The sequence below is a fragment of the Dasypus novemcinctus genome, chromosome 4 (assembly GCF_030445035.2).
Source record: "Dasypus novemcinctus isolate mDasNov1 chromosome 4, mDasNov1.1.hap2, whole genome shotgun sequence".
NCBI lineage: Eukaryota > Metazoa > Chordata > Mammalia > Cingulata > Dasypodidae > Dasypus > Dasypus novemcinctus.
Genome location: NC_080676.1, coordinates 65492629 through 65502103, shown reverse-complemented (window position 1 = coordinate 65502103; position 9475 = coordinate 65492629). Strand labels below are relative to the sequence as shown.

The 9475-nt window shown below is 34.6% G+C and overlaps 1 pseudogene; it reads left to right on the top strand.

Annotated features, from left to right (window-relative positions):
- The first annotated feature begins 2460 nt into the window (after positions 1–2460).
- LOC111764737 (U1 spliceosomal RNA) lies at positions 2461–2615 on the top strand (annotated as a pseudogene).
- Positions 2616–9475: the final 6860 nt, after the last annotated feature.

Sequence of the window (9475 nt, the reverse complement as noted above, 5' to 3'; positions counted from 1 at the left end):
GATAGCTGGGGAATTTCCATTATTTTTTTAATGGAAGAGAAGGAAGGAAGGAGAGAGACCATGTTCTGTATTATACCTTAGAAAACTAAGGGAAGATAAAATATATTTTTTATCAGCAAAAAAAATTTGAAATTGAGAATTTTATGAGTGACCTCATAAGGAGAACCCAGTTGATTTAGAAAGTCCCTGTTAGGGAAATAAAGTGGATCATTTGTAAACAACTGCTTTGCAAAAACATACAGTATTTGCTAACTCACATTTGCAGATGTGTTGCCAATGGTAATAATTTCTTCTCAATATTTTAACTGTGTACTCTCTCCCAATCATTAACAAATCTATTTTCCTTCCCACCATTTATTTTCTTACTATTCTTGCCAAGCATTAGTCATTTTATTAGACTTTTCCAAAATCAACATTTCACTTTTTTATCCTTTTACAGTATATTTGTTTTCTATTTCATATTGGAATCTTTTATTTTCTCAATTGTTTTCCTTCTATTTTATTTGAATTTAATTTGCATCCTTTTTCAACTTCTTGAGATAGATACCTCTCTTTTCTAATACATGCATTTAAAGATATAAATTTTGCTCTAAGCACTTTAGCTGCATCCTCTAGGTTTTGAAATACTTTTATTACCATTCAGTTAGATATATGTTGTAATTTGCATTATGATTTCTTTATTTACCCATGAATTATTTAGAAGTTCATTTTGTAATTTTTTAAAAATGAGAATTTTTGTTCTAGCTGTCTTTTTTGATCACTAATTTCTTTGTTAATTGCATTTTGGTCAAAGAACTCACACTGTGATGTCAGTCCACTGGAATTTACTGAGATTTCCTTTACGGTCTAGAATATGGTCAATTGTTGTAAACGTTCCTTTGGCAATTGAAAAGAATGTATATTCTGAAGTTGGGGGGTATACTACTGATATATGTCAACTAAATCAAGTTTTATACGACATACTTTGTTTTATTGTGCTTCACAGATACTGTGTTTTTTTATGAATTGAGATTGGTGGCAACTCTGCTTTGAATAAGTCTATTGCTGCCATTTTTCCAACAGCATGTTCTCACTTCATGTCTCTGTGTCACAATTTAAGGTAAGTACTTTGTTGTTTTAGACATAATGCTATTGAATACTTAACAGACTACAGTACACTGTAAAACGTAACTTTTAAATGCACCGGGAAATAAAAAATTTCAGGTGACTCACTTTATTGTGGTATTTCCTTTATTGTGGTGGTCTGGATTGAACATACAATATCTCCAAGATATACCTTACAGTTTTCAAATATTTACAGAGAACTGATTTTTTATTGTTTTGTTAAATCACTTTTATTTTGTAAAATGTGAAACCGCATTATTAGGTGCATACAAATTGCAAATTGTTGCATCTACTTGTGGAATTAAATCTTTTATCATATTGTTGTTATCTTTTTCATCACTAGAAATGATTTTTTGCCTTAAAGTCTACTTGTCTGATAATACTAACATAGCTACACTAGCTTTCTTTTGACTGATGTTTGCATGGTATGTCTTTTTTTCCATCATTCTGCTTCCATTCATTCTTTCTTTACCCTTATGTTTTAAGTATCTCATAAAAATGATAAAACTTTAAAAAATATCCAGTATGACAGTGTTTAAGTTTTAACTGGGATATTTAGGCTTCAGTTAGACTTAAATACAAATTTATATTCCACATACTTATACTGATACATTTAATTTTAATTTAAATCTATGTTGTACAATTTTCCCTATCTTTTTAATATTTATTTTTATCTTCTTCCTTTACTTCTTTTGAACATATGTATAAGAAAAGTTATAAACTATCTTATTCTTTTCATAGAAGAGATTATAATATTCTTTCAGATCAAAACATGATTCTTTGATTTATCAAGTCAAATACTAATTGACTATTTAAACTTGTCTTGAACATGGATTTCAGAACACTTCATCACCATTTGTCCTCCCACCTGACCTAGATGCCATCATTGTGATATCTATACAGTAAACTCAGTAAGACACAACTACTTATCAGTCAATATTCATTTATATTTATCCCATATTTTTCAGATTCACTTTGTGATATTCTGCTTATATCTACAACCTTCATTTGGGAAAATTTTCTTCTGTCTAAAGATAGCCCTTTGTATTTCCCCTTGTAAAGCTCTGCTCTTTTAAAATTCTCTAATTTTGATGGTCTTAAATGTTTTTATCTTTACCATTATTCTTGAAGGATAGGTATAGAATTCTAGATTGTCAGATAATTTCTTACAGTGTGTAAATTATTCCACATAATTTATTGAAAAGTAAGCTGTTAATTTCTTTAACGATAATCCTTTTGTCTGACTGTTTTTAAAATTGTTTTATTGTCTTTGGTTTTCAGTACTTTTCCTATGATTTGCCTGTATGTGGATTTTTTCCAGGAAATTGTTCATTTCACAACTTACAAAGTATTAAAATACTTATCTGGTAGGGGAGATATCACCATCACCAGGGTGGTTTTCCCAGGGCAAGGCTAATCCATTGCATGGATGTCCTGACCCCTGCAATTTCATCAAATGTGGGAAAGTTGACTGCATAATTGGTGGTAGGGGGAAAAATACATTCTCCCCCGGGAAAAAAAAACAAAAACAAAAATAAGACACGGTATTAGGATACACTTATATAAAATTTTTGAGTTACTTTTTCTATGATGATTACCACTTTAATTCCTTTAATAATACTAATTTTGTATTTTTTTCCTTCTTGATTAACCTTGATTAGGTTTGTTTATTGTTTGTTTTTCTAAAATAACTTAATAGATTAATTTGTTAGCACCATTCTTCTGCTTTCAAATTTTAGGTGACTAAATTTTTTCTGGAAATTTATCTAATGTTGATGTATTATAAATAAATATTATGGTTTTCCAATTTCAAATTTGCAATATTTTACTTTAATATTTTTTATTAACTTTTTAAATGTTACATGATTATTGTAAAGAATATAAATTATATTACAGAACAAATATTCCTATGCATCTATTTAAGCATTTTAATATTAATCAAATTCTCTGTATCCTTATTAATTTTGCCTATTATGTGTCAAAGATTATGAGTCTTTAAATATGATTGCCATTTTGTGTAATTCTGTAAGTCTTTGCTATGTGTTACTATAATGTTATTCCATTCATAAAGGTTCAGTCTCTTCATTGTGGATTAAATATTTTTCAATATAAAATCATCATTTTGATCCTGTGTAATTTTTTTTGCCTTGGAGTCTCTGTATCATTTTTAATACTGCTGTCCTAGACTTCTTCTTATTTGTATTTTACTGACTTATTATTTTAAATATTTTTATAACATTTTGTTTTAGGTTGATCTCATGTAGTTAGACTATTTATTTTAGTATCTTTTCATAAGGACTCTAACTAATTCATATTTTTTTAAATTTATTAAAGCATATCACTCATACATGACCATACATGAGCAATAAATGTATGGTAATATTGTGAACTTACAAAACAAACATACATAACATCACAGAGGGCTCTCATACCTCACCCTACTACCAATACCTTGAATTGTTGTGAAATATGTTTAACTGATGGCTAAAAAGCATCCTCAAAATATTACTACTAGCCAAAGTATTTTTGCCAACCCATCCAATTCTTTTTTATATCATTTATATATGAATATACATAAAGAATAATTGTATAGTAAAAGTTGTGAACTTACAAAGCAAGCATGCATAATATCATACAGGGGCCCCATACCTCAACCCTCCATCAACACCTTGCGATGTCGTAAGACAGTTGTTACAAATTATCAAAGAATAATAATTATCTTCCTTATCTTACATTTCATGTATTTTCCCCCTGTATTAGTCAGCCAAAGGGGTGCTAATGCAAAATACCAGAAATTCATTGGTTTTTATAAAGGGTATTTATTTGGGGTAGGAGCTTACAGATAGCGGACCATAAAGTATAAGTTACTTGCCTCACCAAAGTCTGTTTTCACATGTTGGAGCAAGATGGCTGCCGATGGCTGTGAGTTTTCAGGCTTCCTGTGTTCCTCCCTTCCAGGGTCTTGCTTCTCTCTGGGTGCAAGTTTCCTTTCTTCCCAGGGCTTGCTTCTTCCTGGTCTCAGTGTTCCTGAGAATACTGGCTTCTCTTTCCTCTGTGAGCTTACTTCCTGGGGCTCCAGCTTAAGGCTTCAGCATCAAACTCCAACATCAAAAACCCTCCAACTCTGTCATTTGCCATGCCTTTTAACTGTGAGTCTCCACCTACCTGGGGATGGGGCCTAACCACCCTAATGACATGGTTCAATCAAAGCCCTAATCATAAATTAATCACATCCAGGTACAGACCAGATTACAAACATAATCCAATATCTATTTCTGGAATTCATAACTATATCAAATTGCTATAACCCCTATTATTTTTTCAAAATATATTTTTATGACAGAAGAGAAGTTATAAACTTAGAAAACAATCATGCACACATGAAGAATTCCCAAACAACACCCCTCTATCAACACACCACACTGTGGTAGAATATTTGTTACAGACTATGAGATAATATTATCTGATTTTTACCAGGTCCATATTGTACATTTGGCACACATTTTCCATACTCCCCCATTATCAACACAGTACATCTTTGGCATAGATGCAAGAATATTACATTATTACTGCTAAGCACAGTCCATGGGTCAGTCCAGTTGTATTTTTCCCATGCTTCTCCACATTCCCACCACTCTGCAATACCAATGTACATTTGCTCTAGCTAACAAGGGAAACTCTTGTATCTTTATCATCAACCACAATTCTCATCCACCTCTAGGTTTACTATTCTATTCAGTCCCTAGATTATTCTCTAGCATTCTGTCAGTTGGCATTTACATCCTTAGACTACCATTTTCAGCACTTCTCCATTTATAAACCAGCTGTTACTCACTATAATGTGTTACCATCAATTCTGCATATTTCTACACTAAAACTAATTAAAACTTCTACATACATTAAATATCAGTAGTCCATCTCAGTCCTCCTCTTACCTCCATTAAGAATATATCACCTACTACCAGATCTTCAAGGTATTTTCCTACATTTTCTTCTAGAAGTTTTATGGTTCTTGCTTTTAATATTTGTTTTTGATTCATTTTGAGTTAATTTTTGGATAAGGTATGAGATAGGGGTTTTCTTTCCTTCTTTTGGCTATGGATATGCAGTTCTATTTGTATCATTTGTTGAATGGACTATTCTGCCAGAGATGGGTGGGTTTGACAGGCTAGTCAAAAATCACTTGACCATACATGTAAGGATCTGTTTCTAAACCATCAGTATGGTTCCACTGGTCTGTCGTTATTCCAGTATCATACTGTTTTTACCACTGTAGCTAGGTAAAATGATTTAAAGTCCAGAAACGAGAGTCCTCCAACTTCATTTTTCCTTTGTAAGATGTTTCTGGCTATTCAGGACCACTTACCCTCCCAAATAAATTTTATAATCATGTTTTCCATTTATTTTTAAAAAGCTGGTGGAATTTTTACCAGGATTGCATTGAATCTGTATATCAATTTGAGTAGAATTGACATCATTTTTTTTAGATTTATTTTTTATTTATTTCTCTGCCCTTCCCTGCTCTCCCCCCTCACCCAGTTGTCTGCTTTCTATGTCCATTTGCTGTGTGTTCTTCTGTGTCCGCTTGTATTCTTGTCAGCAGCATCCGGAATCTGTGTCTCTTTTTGTTGCAACATCTTGCCTTGTCAGCTCTCCATATGTGCAGTGCCGCTCCTGGGTAGGCTGCACTTTTTTCATTCTGGGTGGCTCTCTGTATGGGGCACACTCCTTGCGCGTGGGGCTCCCCTACGTGGGGGACTTCCCTGCGTGGCACAGCACTCCTTGCATGCATCAGCACTGCGCATTGGCCAGCTCATCACATGGGTCAGGAGACCCTGGGTTTGAACCCTGGACCTCCCATGTGGCAGGCAGACACTCTATCCATTGAGCCAAATCCACTTCCCAGAATTGACAGTTTAATGATAGTCTTCCAATCTGTGAACATGGAATATTCTTCCAATTATATAGGCCTTTTTAAAAATTTTCTTTTAATATTGAGTTGTAGTTTTCTGAATACAAGTGCTTTATATTGTTGTTTAAGTTTATTCCTGAATATTTGGGTTTTATCTGCCATATTTTTTTTCATAACTCTTTTGACACTTTTAGTTACTTTTATTGATATAATCTTTATTTCTAGACTATTGTTCAGGCTTCTCTCTCCTGTCTTTTCTTTTCAGGTTCTAGCACACCCTTTAGTATTTCCTGCAAATCTGGTCTCTTGGATACAAAATCTCTCAGTTTCTGTTTATCTGTGAATATTCTAAACTTGCCCTCATTTTTGAAAGACAATCTTGCTGGATATAAGTTTCTTGGCTAGAAGTTTTTCTCTTTTAGTATCTTAAATGTATCATACCACTGTCTTCTTGCTTCCACAGTTTCTGGTGAGAAATCAGCATTTGATCTTATTGGGTATCCCTTATATGTTATGTATTGCTTTTCTCTTGCTAGTCTCAGAATTCTCTCTTTGTCTTTGCCATTCGACATTTGATGAGTATGTGTCTCAGACTTGGTCGATTCAGATTTTTTCAGATGGGAGTATGTTGTGCTTCTTGGATGTGCATTTCTATGTCCTTCAATAAGACTGGAAATTTTTCTACCATTATTTCTTCCAATATTCTTTCTGCCCCTTTTTCCTTCTCTTCTCCTTCTGGGACACCCATGGGACATACGTTTGCGTGCCTTTTACTGTATTTAGTTCCCTGAGACCTTGTTCAATTTTTTTCCATTCTTTTCTTCATTTGTTCTTTTGTATGTTCACTTTCAGAGGCCATTTCTTCAAGCTCACCAATTCTTTCTTCTACCTCTTCAAATCTGCTATTATATGATTCCAATGTGTTTTTAATTTCATGTATTGTACCTTTCATTCTCATAAGATCTGCTTTTTTTAATGCATGCTTTCAAATTCTTCTTTCTGTTCATCCAATGTCTTCTTAATATCCTTAATCTTTTTAGCAATCTCATTGAATTAATTAAGGCAATTTGTTTGAACATCTATGATTAGTTGTCTCAACTCCTTGATATCATCTGGAAGCTTATCTTATTCCTTTAACCTGGCCATCTCTTTCTCTTTCTTGGTGTGAATTGTAATTTTTTGTTGGTGTCTTGACATCTGGCTTACTAGAATATTTTCTGGGTGCAGTTTTTCTCTTTAGTTTAGGACTTCCTGCCCTCTCTCCCTTGATGGTTGTGTAGTGGGAGCCAAGGATGTAGTTGGTGCTGTAAGCTATGGAGGTTCAAGCTGCCCACATTGCCCCAGGGACCACTGAAGCTTCTCCTTTCTCCTTTGCCAGGGGTAGGAAAAGAGCCGCAGCTGTGTGGAATAGTCCAAGTCATCCAGTCCTAGGCTGTAGTCACCCAGAGAGACTGAAGAAGCTTCATTCCCCTTTCTCCCCTGCCTGGCGCAGGGATGGAGCCACAGGTATGGGCAGCAATCTTTGCAGTATGGGTCCAAGATGACACAGTTGCCCCAGTAGACTTCCGATTATTCAGTCTGTACCAGCCAAATGTGACTGCGGTTACCTGGTTAGGCTGGTGCAGGTTCCCCCATCTTCCTCCCTGCGGGAGGTGGAGCTGGGGCTTATGCTAGAGCTGCAATCTCACCCAGATGGAAAGAAGCCAGTCTCTACCAGCACTGTGATTTTCAGTCCACCCCACTTCCCCTCATGCCAGGCACAGAGTTAAGATAGCAGCTACCTCCCTCTTTCTGACTTGGACGAGTTGAAACTAGCTGTTGTTAGGATTATACTTCACTTGCCAAACATACTGATCAGTAGTTGAAGTTGGTGCCCAACCATCTCTTCCTCCCCTATTTTTGGGAAGTGGAGCTTCCAGTTCCAGCCTCAGAATAGCTCTGAGGCAGCTTGTGCCTCCAGTGGAGGATGGGCATTAGCTTCCCTGGTGTGGAGTGCTCTACTTACTAATCTTCTCTGCAAATGAGCAGTCTCCTCCTTCCATTCCTTCAAGAATGTTTCAGGATGCTCTTCTGGTCTCCTAGAACCCCCAAACAGGTGCTTTAGATAGTTCTGAGTGTTTACTAACTGCAGGAGCTGACTCTAGGAGCTCCTTACTCTGCTGCCATCTTGCTGGTTGTCCACATTCATGTTTTTATTTTTGCAAAGTCACAGTATCTCTGCATAGTGTTACATCAAAAAATGGGTTATTGGAAACTTATTTGTGTTCTCAAAAGTTATCTGCTCCTTTCAAAATGAGAAGGACAACATTAGTTGATTCATAAGTACAAGTATTATTCCACATGTACAATATTTATTTGTATAGTAATCCAGGATTCACAATGTATTTGTGTATACATTATATTAATCATTGCATGGAAAACATCCAGCAAAATGCTTGGTTCATATTGTGTTCAGTAAATTCTTATAGCATCTCAGTGAATTTTATTGCAAGTTCTTCCTAAAATATTATGAGATTGGCAACCCAATAATATTATCTGATTATATAGATGAAGAAACTACTGGTCACAGAAGTGGCTTGATTTGTGCAGGATCATAAAAAAGGAGTAGCAGTGAATTATAAATTTCACCTGTTCAGGGCTTACATAAGTAGGACATCATTTAAAAGGAAAGGGCCTTTCTCACCTGAAATTTCTGCCAGACTTTTTAGGAAGGTGACTGAAAACAATCAGCTGATTCCACAGGGTTGGTCAGGAGCTGACCTGGACTTGTCTGAAGGACAGTAGCACACTTTGCTAAGCTGCAGAAAAGACCCCAGAATTCTGTGCACTGTAATATCTGTATATGAGGCATGCACACAATTGTTTTCCAAAAGTGATGAGGCAGTGAATAAGAGGAAAATGTTCTGTGATATGAGTATCAGCTATCCTAAGTGTTGCTATAAGCTGAAAGTACAAACAAGCAGATGTTCCAGTGGGAATATTTAAAGACATTGAAGGCCTCTTCCATTTTAGTTTAGAACTATTTTTAAAAGTGAATATCTCTGTGACAACTTATCAGAAATAAGAACAGGAAAAGGTTAGCTATAAAAAAGCACAACAAAATTGAGAAATTTCAATGCATTCTAACTTTACTAATGCTGAGTGCATAGTGCCTGTAGCTCTATTATAATAGTATTTCTTAAAAGGTTTTCTAGGAAATAGTAATAGCTGTTCTTATTTTTTAAATGATGAAAGCAACATTTTTCTTTTATACTTTTAATAATAATTTGTTAAGAAAATATCAAATATATTTTGTACCTTTAAATTATTTAAAAAATGTAATGACCTATAAGTTTCTTTTGACTAACTAAACTATTCAAAAACATATCCTCTGTAGACTTGTGGCTAAGGAGAGGAACGTTTTTTTTTGTTTAATCTTGAGGTTCTCAAACTATGACTAAATAAAATAAGCTAAAATAA